General features: G+C 40.6%; 1 protein-coding gene across 3 annotated transcripts in view; it reads right to left on the bottom strand.

Annotated features, from left to right (window-relative positions):
• The window catches only part of BMPR1B (bone morphogenetic protein receptor type 1B), a 276,624-nt gene that overhangs the window by 156,222 nt on the left and 107,200 nt on the right, over nucleotides 1-13,202 (bottom strand). Inside the window, exon 4 of one of the 3 annotated variants that reach the window (XM_034772217.1) lies at nucleotides 9,223-9,306. The exons of the other annotated variants lie outside the window; for them this stretch is intronic. The gene's annotated coding sequence lies outside the window, so the exon portion shown is untranslated. The remainder of the gene's footprint in view (nucleotides 1-9,222; nucleotides 9,307-13,202) is intronic. 3 annotated transcript variants of the gene reach the window in all.

Here is a 13,202-nt window from a genome sequence, read left to right on the forward strand (position 1 = left end):
GGATGGAGTTAAGCAGGTGAAAGGGAAAATTAGAGTGAAAGAGGCAGCAGAACACACAATCTCCTCTGTCTCTATTAAGCGATCAGGATTCCTGAACAGAGGTGTTCTAGTTCCTTCTTAGTATAACACATACAGGTGATATCGTTATTCTTTTGTTACACTCTAATCTATTAATTTGTCAAGTGAAGGGCACAGTTTAATGTTTCGGCCTCAACACACCCCTTAAACACAAAAGGCCTAGAAACAGCCCTCTTATTGATTCTCAGCAACTTGTCTCAAGCTGCAAAGATAAGCAAGAGGAATGACAAGCAATGCTTCCGATAGCAATATAGTTTCTAACTTTTCACTGACCACTAGAGGGTGCATACAGAATTAGTTTACTCCGGAGCTGAAAGGCTGATTTGTACAATATTGTTATAACAGAGGGTCAAATCACTATCCATGACCCCAAGTGCTATCTTTTAAATTGTAGATGTTTTAGCTAACAACTAGGAGAAAGAATATTTCCAAAATAAAAATATGCCATTAATTAGCAAGAGAAAGGATTACAAGCCCAAAAATTCACTGGTTCTACATTAATGATTAGCTAACAAAACTAACCTCTCCGTTTGTAATTTGATTCACTCCAAAAGAAAAAGTATTCCAAGAGCCTTGAAAGATTTTAGTAGAACTGTGTGTCCTAGGTCACTCTGCTTTCCCCAATTTTCCTTTCTGATTGTCAAGCTCAATTTGCTGGCAGAGTTCTGACAATAAACATAGAGATATGTTTCAAGGCTAGTAGACAAAACTGCTACTGGATGTAAAGACAGATCATTGTAGTGATGAAGTTAAGGAGATGAGGTGATGGAAAATAAAAATCATTTTTGCATAGAGAATTGCATAGCTTTATTCAATTATTGCCAGTCATTTATTGTACTTTGGCAATTAATACTGAACATGTAGCTACGATTTTTAAATGTGAGGAAACAAAAGGTGGCTGGGAAGCAGAGGGATATTATTTATAGCTACTTGGGAGAAAAGAATGGTTTGCCAAACAGTACATGTACTGATATGTAATTTTCCAAGTCAAAGCTCTGGGACAATGTGCTTGTTAATTAAAAATCATACTTTACACTTGAGCTTTCTGAGGTGGGATGATATACAGTAAATAAACTATAATTCACTGATTTATTTCAAGTTCTACTAAAGCAGTATGTCCTGCTCCAGTGCTCTGGCACACAGAGCAAAGTCCAAGCAAAGGCTATGCTGACCTTAAGAGAAAGATTTTAAACATATGGCCTGTGGGGCCAAGAAACATATTCTAGACCACTAAGAAAAATCAGTATATTTTGTCCCCTGCTGAGAGGGAATGTTTCTAGAGTGCCAACTCAAGATGGTAGGCAGCAGGCCTTTCATCGTCGTATATATGGTTTAGAAAACAGGCTCACTCTTCCTCCAGGCAGTTAATTTCTAAAGTTCCATATGTGTTCAGGTTACGGAATAACTCTCCACCTTCCTATCTGCTCAAATCCAGAAATCAGCTGATAAGAGGTATACCATCTCCAACTCAAGAGCAGATCAGAGGATCCAGTCACTTCCCCCAAACACTTCCTTCTGTGAATTCAAGCAAGTTATTTGTACTCTTGCTCATTCAGGAGATAGATCAGAACTTAAATCTACATCAGACTTCCACTGTTGCCTTGGGCTAGCAGTATTATTAGCACTGGTGTGGCACAGTCTCAGACTTTTGACAAATGTGATTTTCAATAGAGGGACGTTATTTTAGAAAAATTCAGGATGGATTGCAGTAATCCTGCTGGACTCTGATTGGCTGCTTCCATGCAGCCTCTCTAGGCAGGCCTGAAGGACCCACCTTCATTACTACTTTCTTGGGAGGGGGTATATTTGGACCTCAGGGGCCTCCAGCAGGGGGCCATGAATGGCCTGGTACACACAATCCCTCCAAAAATAAACCAGAATCATCAACAAAACAAAACTTTGCACTGTTCTACAGCAGCATGAAAGTCTGAGATAATCATACTGATTGGACTACTTGATGTTCATGGAAAAGCCTGAATAAAATGCAATGGGATGTTTGACACGGCATACACGATTTCTAAACCAATAAGCATTAATGAATGAGCACGTGTAATTCTTTGCATCCTTGATCTGATCTAAATGAGCATTACTTCAACAACTGGATAAGAGAACAAGGCTTAGTCACATAAGACTGGACTTCCTACATGAAAGAAAAGAGATTAAGATCAATGATCAAGGAAACTTGGTGCCCACAAATATTACCTTCTGCAAACACACAGTCTATTAAATGTGCACCTGCATGCATGCTGAGTAGTCTTTTACTCAGACATTAAGGCCTTTTGTGGTATCTACACATTATGTTGCTGTTAGAAACTGAAGTTTCTATTTTTATCTATATCAGAAGGAAAGTACTCTGATTAGAGAGACTTTACAGTGACGTCTAAATGCAAGTCTGAGTGCCAAATACCCTTATTTTTCCCATTTAAAAAAATTTCCAATGTTAATTCAGGTTGCAGTAATTCATAATGCCTCACTGCATGTATGTACCACAGCAGAGGATACTTGCAAAAGATGGATAACAACCCAGAACCACTACACCCAGTCAAAGCAGGGTTCTATGTTCCTGGAGAGAAGAGGAGCTCTGCAAGAGAAGAGCACTTCTGAGCCGTATTGCCAGCGGGGTGAAACAGAGGGAACACAAGCAAAAGGAGGAGGAATGGCTGAACCACTGTCTTGGAGGCTACCACATGCGGCTCATATGCCACATAGGAGCAGAACATCAAGTCAGTCCACAAGGTAAACTCCTCTTCCCCTGATAGGCAGTATCATGAGCTCTCTTTTCTGTGCTTCACCATTTGCTCCCAGCTGGTCACACAGTCCTCTATTGTGACAATGCTCCCAAAGTCACAGGTAGGCAAATAGAGGAGACAGAAAGAGGCAGGTGGATAGACATTTCTCTGGAGTTAGGCAGCACTCATATTTATGTAGCATTTTGGAAAAAGGGTAAATTACATGGCCGTTTGTTCAGCTGCATTATGGATCGCATAGGGACCTGCCTAAGGCTAAATTTCAGGTCTAATGATGTAGACTGAACTGAAGATAGAGATGATAGAACACATACTACAAATATTGAAATAAATCACTCAGACCATTACAAAAGAAAAGAAACCTGAACAGAGAACGCCTGACAGTCCCTTTCTACAGATACTATCGAACTCACATAGTGTGAGTTTCCACTCAGCCTCCAGCTACTGTGTTTCTTTCAAAGTTCCTGGTTCTTCTCGCAACAAATAGCAAGTCCTTGTAAAACTGTAGATGCCAGAAATGGACATAGGCACTCAAAAAAAAAGCTAAACATCCTACATCCTAGCCAGAAGGGCTCACATATATTATTTGCTGTGAACACCTTGTAAAGGTTCCAAACAGCTCCAATATAAACAATAAAAATATAAAGAATGCATATATCTATATTATATGCATGCTCACGTACACACACATTCTCTGACTGTATTCCCCTCTTCCTCCCTTCAGGGGGAGGGCTAGCTCAGTGATTTGACATTGGCCTGCTAAACCCAGGGTTGTGAGTTCAATCCTTGAGGGGGCCAATTAGGGTTCTGGGGCAAAATCAGTACTTGGTCCTGCTAGTGAAGGCAGAGGGCTGGACTTGATGACCCTTCAGGGTCACTTCCAGTTCCATGAGATAGGTATATCTCCATACATTACTTTTGTAAAACTAAGTTCTTCGATGTAGGGACTGCATCTTGTTTTGTGTTTCAACCCTGCCTAGCACACTGAGGGTGCTAATGGAATACAAATACTACAGCCTTGTAGATTGAATCCCAATCCCAGGATTTGTTTGGAAAAAGAGAGTCATGTTTTGCTTGTACAATTTTAGGCTAATTAAAACAAAGCACAAAACTATCCGCAATCACAGTTAATTACCGTGAGGCTCTGCATTTAGCAGTAACTTGCAGTGAGGTAAATAACCAAAAGGATAACCTCTGACACCAAAAGCAGCCTTAGCAAAACAAGCACAAGAAACTTCTCAGCCGAAAATAGTAAAACTGTTGAAACATGTCACTTAACATTTCATGTCACAACTGCAGACAGACCTAAATACACAGCCAGGAACCAAAGGTAAAGTTCTAGTGGGAATTACTGAGAGGAAAATAGTTTTCTGCTGAGTACCCACGGTCTGCACATGTAGAAGCTTCGATGGAGCTGCCATTCCTTCCCGATCAGCTAGTTATATGGAATGATAGTAGCCTGCACAAATGGAACATGAAGGTAAGTGAAACAAATTTATAAAACAAAACACCTGTATTTTACACAATCCTGGCCTACACAAGTGATTTAAAGGTACATGGGTTGCTTGAGCTCTCACTTGACCAAGCCAGAGACCAGGCTGGCCTGACATTCAAGAGGAAACAAAGATAATCCAGATCCAAGCCCAAGCATTATAGAGCTGTAAAGAAGCATGGCAACTCCCCGTGCTGCCAACGCTCAGAATTCTATTGCATGTCTCATAATATTTGGTGTTTTTTCACAAACTCTCAGCTCCTGGAGTCATGTTTTCATTAAAAACAGAAGTTTCTAATCCTCGTGTTTGCTGAGGAAAGTCTAAAAATATGAACTTGACAGGCTCAAAAAACCAAACACAAATAGAAGGAACACATTAATTATTTTTTAAAATATCAAGATTTTTAAGTCTAATCTTATGATTTTGGGGAGATGACAGCTCTAGCACTGGAGTAATCTCATACACAGCACTGGCATGGGAGACAGGACAAGAACCTGGTGGTCTTTTTTCTTAAAGCTAATAAAGTTGAGGATTTTGTTTTTGAGGGGTTTTACTCGGTCCCACTTCTCCCCTGATTCCTAGAGACTGGTGCAGGGCCCATCATTACAAAAAACAGACTCCTTTCCCTTCTCATTACTCCCATTGCCATCGATTTGGTGAGGTCGTGGGAGGAACATTTTAATTCTGATTGGCCCCTTCCCTTACATCTGTTTCAGGAAGCAGCCCCTTCAAGAGTCCTCCCAGGTGTATAGACATCAGGCAGGCAGGCGAGAACTAATCCGTTTTATCTCATCACATCATCATTCCTACAGTTAGTCAGCATGAAGTTTGTGACTCTCCCTACCCTAACCCAGAAAGAAAGTCAGACTTAGGTGATTGCATACAGACGAAATGGGCTTTACTTGATTGGTCCTGCCTATCTGAAAGTGAGTCTCTCCCTCCACCTAATGACAGCAATATTCCAGTGAAACCATTGACCAAGAGGCTAACTTGGTTCCTCCCCCTGAAGTTAAAGCATCTATATATAGGCTTATGAAACTTAGGAGGGGGATTTACAATAAAAAAGCTACCTATAAAGGTTTACATATCATACATAATTTTATACTTGGTTATACCGAGATTGACATGAACACAAGGTGTAAAATAAATCAAACTTGAGAACAGTTAAACTTCTAGTGTGCTGATACCACTGCCCAATATACTGACCAATGTTGTCCCACTGTTTCCTGGTACTGCCCCATCTGTCTATACCCAACTGTTGTCTCTTGTCTTATACTTGGACTGTAAGCTCTTTGTACAGCACCTTCTACTATGGAGTCCTGGTCCATGCTGGGGCTCATAGGCACTACGATCATACAAATAATAATTAATAATAAAATTCAAACGAGAGTGTTTTAGGAATGGGATATTAGCAGTTTTTGACACAAGTCTGCAGTGTGTGCTTGCCCAAAACACACCTCATAAGCCACTTAAGTGCACAAGGCAAGCAAAACCAGGCTTTGTGCAACACCACAAGAACAAATCTATTTTCAGAGGTTGGTGTTGCTAGGTCTACGGAAATGTGGGAACCTACTCATTCACGACTTGTGAAATTCTGAGGCTGCGGAGTCCAGTCCACTGGCATGTTGTGCCCACGTACAGCAGAGTTCAGACTCTCACAACAGCTACATCCTTTCTCACCCCCAGTCAGCTGCCTCTTAGCTATGTTGCTGGGAACAGAGGGGACATCCACATCACCTTTAAGTGGTTAAATACATAAATATATTTTTATGAGATGAAATTGTGCTGGTTGTATTTTTATAAACCTCAAAAACTGATGTAACACCCCGTGTTTTATTAAGCTCAGCAGCGACCCAGCAGATTTTTACACATTTATTTGTAATGCCCATCTTCTGCTATAACTTCCATACTGAGAGGTGTTTATTTCTGCCTACCTACAGATCAGTTCTGTTATTGTTAATTGTCTTTCTACCATAAGTATATTCCCTTCTTCTTTGCTGGATTTTCCAATACAACCTCCCAATATTTCTAGTATCTGTGATGTCAAGAAGTGTTCCAACACATACAGAATGTTTGGGCAGGGGCACATCTTGTATACATAAAAGCATGATTATTAACTATGCATCTTTTCTCTGCAAGTCCCCATTCTTCATCTGGAGTTCTTGAAAATCATTGGGGTTCATAGCTAACTGAAAATAACAGTGAGATTTTAATTATTTTTCCTTTCTAATTCCCCTCCCCCGTGACACCCTGTACCTCAAGGTAGCCCCCTGTAGCCCCCATATCCATCATTCATAAATGGTTGTGATATTTCATATACAACATGCCATGTAAGACATCATATGAAAGGTGATGATCTGCTGAAACCCACTGTTCTGTCAAAATATGTATAGCGTTAGCATGTATGAAGTTATGAGATTTTGCTATATACAGGTAGTTGTTATTGAAATATGTTGTAATGTTGGGAGTCGTCCACTGTTAGTTCTCCAGTGACAACAAAGGAGGTGACTGACACAGGTGGGCGTTGAAAGATCATCATGACCGTTAATCAGCAGGGGAGTTGTAAACAAGGGATTTGTAATTCTGTAAGAGAGTTGCGCAAGCATCACACAACGGGGCACTGCTCAACTCTGTGTCTCAGCAAAGCCCACCAGGACACGTCTGGGCTAATATTTTCCATTTTCCAGGCACATGGACTGAGGGTATAAAACAAGGGACAGTGGCATCATGCAGCTACCTGTCTCCTCCCCGACCTACGCTGGAAGCAACAAGAACACTGGGAGAAAAAAGACTTGAACTGAGGAGACTGGTCCCAGGCTTAATGGGGAAGCCTGTGTACTAATAACTGTAACCTACCTGCAACATCCAGTGGGATTAAAAAACCTGCTTGATCTAAATAGTGCCTAGTCTAATAAGGTTTAAGATTTAGACTGTGTGCTTACCTTTTATTTTCTTTGGTAACTATCTCTGACCTTTTGTGCCTCCCACTTATAATCACTTAAAATCTATCTTTGAGTGGTTAATAAATCTGTTTTATATTTTACCAAAAACAGTGTGTTTTGGTTGAAGTGCTTGGGAAATATTTCAGCTCAGTTGACAAAGGCTAGTGTGTGTCCTCTCCACATAGAGGGAGAGGTGGACTGGGTAATAACCGTACACTGGTCAGGCTTCTGACCAGGGCAAGATGATTTATTCCGGGGGTGCAATGCTGGGGACTTGGAGATTTGCTGGTGCCTTTCTCTGTGTGATTCCTGCATGGCTCAGGGAGCACTGATGCAATTTAGCTGGGTGTGTGATTCCACATGCTGTTGTACTGAATGACAACAGCATCTGGAGGGGTTTGCTGCTTGTCACTAGCAAAGCATTGTGAGAGACGGCCCAGTCTGGAAAGTTAAGGGGGCACAACGGTACCCCAGTTCCAGATTGTACCCCAGAAACCCATCACATCTCCTCAAACCAAGTTAGTTTTACATCACAATAAAAAAATAAAGCAACATTAGAGGCTAAATATCCAAATGGTCCAAACAAACCAAATACAGCCTCATGGCTGCTACACTTCATCTTTAACTCACTTTGTTGTCCTTAGGAGTCTCAACACAGTGGATGGTAGATGGTGTTACATACCCTATGTGTTGCAGAGTGTTAACAGGTCATGTTAAGGCTATACTGTGAGCCTTTACCCTGCAGTTCCTTGTATTTTTTAGTTTGTGCCTCAACCTTAAAATTATTTTAATACATTTTTGTTTTTAACATATATTCACAGCGTATTTGTTTAAAAACCCTCTAGAGTTGCAAGTTACTCTCCCAAACAGTCCTCCAAAATCTTAAACCAGTGCCAAAGCCCATATTTTCTTAACTTAAAGAAATAATTTCAGGGCTGTCAACTGATAAATTTCATTCAGGAAAATGCTGTGTTCTTTATGCAACAAATTAATCTTCACTGAACTATGAATGGTAAACATAAATGTCTAAATGCACAGATTTTACCTGTGCCAGGAAAGAGGTTTAGAAGAATTATCCCCTTTTTAGGTAACCCAGCTTTTAAAATTACATCCTGGAATATGCAAACAAAGAAGACTAATGAACTCAGCAGCCCATATGTTTGGTGGAGGTTGCTGAAAAGTTATGGCATGTAATGGAAAGAGACTCATTTTTCAAATGCTGTTTGTAACTACCTGTGTGGAGGGAGAAGGGGGAGAATCTTTCTTCCACCTTGGTTATAACAGTTCGTTATAAAAACTCATTTCCTTTCTATTATCAGAGAACATTCTATAAAGGGTGTTTTCTATATCTCCTTGTAAGAATCATCCAAGCACCAGGGAGAGTTTCTCTCTCTCCTTCTAATCAAATATACTGTTTTACATGAAATGTTTGAGCATTGCTATTACCTACTATCCTACTCCTCCTGCATAGCCATCACAGCAGTGACTCTGACTGTCAACTTAGATAGCAGTTCACTCAGGAGAGCTTACCCAACATTTTTATTTAGCTTTCTGCTATTAAAAAGAACACAGCACACCCAGGATGACATAAGAACAGCTTATGGTGCAAATGCAAGCATCCAGATACTGCAAGCAATAGATGCTTTAAAAACAGCAATTAATAAATTACTAATAAATAGTGTTCTCATTCCCAAGTTATGACTTTCTGCTGTGAGGTGAGTGTTCCCACACCAACACCAATTGCCCTTTTCAAGCACATTACTAAATAAGAATCAACATGACATTCCCCAGTAACTATACACAAAATAACCACACTCCCAAAAACATCCTTAAACATCAGCAGTACTACTTATTAGCCAGAACACGTATCCTAGGTCTTGCTTATTGATGCAGTGCCCTCAAAGGGCAGCACACAGGCAAGGACACAAAGTAAATGTGATACCGAATTAGCTAATTACTTACCTTCAAGCTTCTTGTTTTAATTCTGTTTCCTCCCAGTCAGAACTTGGAGCAAGACTATTAGGACTTGCCAAGAGGAGATTAAACCTGACAGTGAAAAAAACCCCAAACTTTGTTTAAGGGCAAAAATCTGAAATAAAATTGCCTTCAGTTCAGCCAGTGATTTCTCTCTCTCTCTCCCCCTCTCTCCAGGGCTGCTACGTAGTGGTCTATAAATATTGGCCCCAACACTTGCTCAATGCTTTACTTGCTCATGGCACAGGTCTGTGTTACTGTACACCGTGGTATTACTCGGATGAAGTTCTCAGCTGCTCAGACAAAGCCATGGATTGGCTCTCTACCCTGCAACACTCTGTCTGCCTGGAAATACCATTTTGCTGCCAGCTTTACAGATGCTGTGAGCCTTTCCTGGAGGCCCAAATCAAGCACAGAAGGGTACTTATGAGCCTTGTCTGAAGAAATATAGCTTTCTGCAAGCAGGTGGAAAAAAGGGAGGGGAAAGAGGGAGGAACACTACCTTTGTTTTGGACAAACAGCATAATCTCAAACCCCCTTAACTGTGCTTTATAACTAAATATTGCTCAGCTAGGATCATAAAATTACTGCATAATGAGGATGTCAAAAATTTCTGGAAAAGCATTTTCTTTAAAACTAACTTCTTGAATAAAAATAATAATGTGTTTTTCATAGACTTAAAAGTGTGCAGACATTTCATAATTGGCAGTAAAGCACCAAAAGAACACTGAGTATATTTTCAGTGTGATGGAAATATACATCTTATGAAAATATTTGCCAACCCAGGTCAGATGCTTGGTACCCAAGATTCAGAGTGATGTTAATATACAGCATGAATGAATTAACAAAAGATACCAACAAAGATATCAACCCAAGCGCTTGGTGAAGAATGGCACTTTCATTCCAAGGAAGATTTCAAAATCTGGTTTCATTCTAAATTCTCTGTGAAATGCATTCACCTCTCGCCACCCAACTCTACTGGAAGCCTCAGCCTTCCAGGCAGACTGCCCTAGAGTGAGGGACCCTGGAAGCCCCGACTTCGAAGCAACCCATCTGGCAGGCTGTCCCAGAGTCAGGGAGACTGGACACCTGAGCAGGCAAGAAGCTGGGATCCTGGGAACCAGGATTCCCAGGGCTTCCAAGCTCCTGGTCCCCTGTCACCCGCTAGGTGGGCTGCCAAGGAACGGAGTGGATGATCTGGCAAGAACCCACGCAGGTTTTGAAACCTAGTTTTTATTGAAATGTCATTGAAATCAACAAGGTTCTGCAGAACTTTTTGATTTTGATGGTCTGGAAAACAATTCCAATGAAAAAATGTTTTGACTACATGTTTCCGACCAGCTCTAGTATATACTTATGGGCATCATTTAAAAAATAAAAAGTCTAGTCAACATCAATCATGCACATTGGTTTACTTTACTGCCATATTCTTTATGACTTCGTACAAAACCACGATTCCTTTTGCACTGCTGTGCAGGGAGTGTGGAAAATTCATGGAGCCCCTTAAGGTTCAGCATGCACTATTTCCTGAGCACTGGAGATGAGCTATACTGCACACCCCAAAGTTCAAGGACCTAGACGGCAGGGGACCGAGCTAGAAAACTACTGCCGCACACCTAGGAGGATGTGGAGGTGCTAAGCCTTAAGGGCACAACAGCCTACTCTAGTACCTCGAGGCATTATGCCTGCCTTTACCACATGCAGATACTTTCCAGTCACTACAGGTTGGCTGCTACACATCTGACCATGCACCCCAGTACACCTCCAGGGGTATGAAGCCATAACTTGGGTTTTCAAATGGGAAATACCACAGTAAGTCTAAGTAGTATTTGTGGTAGTGATTGACTTGCATTATAAATATACTACCCACTATGAATGGTCACCACTTTTCCATGTCTTTATTGAGACACCCCTCTTAACCTTTTTTATTAACACAAAAGTTTCAGCTAATGTCAATGGGAGTTTTAGGAAGTAAAACCTAATACAACAGGCCCAATCAAATTGGGCCTTCTAGGTAGTAATAGACTATAAATAATAATAGTCTGCAGGATTTTGGTTCACCTTGCAATCATGACGTTTGACATAACTTATGAGCATGGAGTTTTCATCAACCCACACCCTCACACCACATTCACTTTTCTTTTTTTAAGATGCAGCTCATAAGGTTGATTTTTGTGTGAGCCTTCATTCTTTTTACTACAGAGGCATGAAAAATTAGGCTTCTCATTAGTCATTTGCTGATATGGTACAGATACTGCTTCTGTGAGTTAGAAAACCTTGTTTTAGAAAGCACTTCACTGATACCACCGCACCATTTTCCTTTTAAAAAAAATGTGAATTGTGCTTCCATGAGTAATCACTAACCCTCGGTGAGCTGCCAGATGGAAGCTCTTCAAACTAAATTTCTTGTTATAAATTTCTAAAAGTACTGCACAGAGCACAAATGCATTTAACTGAATCTGACAGTATCATTATGTCATAGCATCAACCTTTAAGCAGCCACAAACAACTCCCTGGATAACCAGAAAAACAAACAATAGCTTAATAAAATCAAGCAAGCTACTTAACTACTAAGCACAGCTTTCTGTGTAATGTAAGATGGAAAACATATTCTTGAACATCTATAGCTTTAGGATCTTCTTGACCATCTATAGTTTTAGAATGATATATTTTGTTAGTGACTGACACAAGAGAAGCCAGCATTCACACAACATAAAGCACCAAAGATATCCATGCTTCTCTACCATTGGAAACCAAAACGCAAAGCTATTAACCATTAACATGCCATTTAACAGATAAAACAGACATATGAACAAAAATTAAGCGCAGGAAACCATAAAAGTGATGGAAATAATTTGTGTTAGAAGCAGCTTATTCTTTAATAAAACATGTATTAGCACTTCCCATTCTGAAAGGTCCTAAAGCAGTTCATGAACTGCACAGAAGTTCACCCACTGCTGAAGGCCAGCTGCCAAGTAGACAACAAGGCTATAGAAATCTGCACAAGGACATAGAGTGTGTGATGTGTCAGGATGTGGTGTTGTCTTAGGTGTCATTTTAGCCCAGAGTACTGGGGCAAACTCCTAATTCTTTTACTAAAATGCGGTGGGATCTTTGAAATCCATGCAGACATACAAAACCACTGTAAGGTCCCATTAGTGCTTAGAAGGCACTGACTGATTAGTCTTCGCTTCCAAGCACAGTTCATTCAACTGCCAAGAATAAAGGCTTGCCCAAGCCATGGTCCATTCCCAACCAGTAAGTGGAGGAGTTGATCATTGAGCTTGAGAAGCAAGGTTTTATTTACTTAATCCCCAATCCAGCACTCAAGCAGCTGGTTATCCTGATCCTTGTCAGAGAATTATGGCGCCGAAAATCTGAGCACCATGCCCACAGTGGAATGAGTTGTTGTTATTCTCCTATTCTTGCAAGGTATCATGGCTGCCTTTTCTTATTTAACTAAAGCAGAAACAAATCCTCTACTGGCTTTTCTGTTAGACACAGTTGCTGCTGTATTCAAATCTCATATCTGCGTGTACACAACATATAAATTGGGCACTCACTTGGGTACCACCGGAATGCTTCTTAGAGCTACCTAACGCCTCCAACCAAATCTTTACTGACAGGAGAAGTTTGGGCCTGTTATAGGATAATAACGAGGGCAAGAGAACACACTGGAGGAAGCCTCAATAAACTGACAGAGCTATGATTTGGATTCCTTCATACATCAACTGCCACTTACTCATGAAGTCATAACCACATCGCCGCACAGTGTTGAGCATGTGCACAAGTCATTGCCCAATCAGGGCCCATAGTTTGTAAAAGTAGTGAGTGTAGTAATCAGTGCCGTTGAAAAAGAAAAGTGAAGATTGCATTATCACCTTTTACTTGCATTTCAGAAGCTCAAATAAGTCTTTGTGATTTAAAAATGTATGAATCTTTGGGATAATGCTACTTTAGTTGAAGAC

This window comes from Trachemys scripta, chromosome 5 (genome assembly GCF_013100865.1).
Source record: "Trachemys scripta elegans isolate TJP31775 chromosome 5, CAS_Tse_1.0, whole genome shotgun sequence".
NCBI classification, from domain to species: Eukaryota; Metazoa; Chordata; order Testudines; family Emydidae; genus Trachemys; species Trachemys scripta.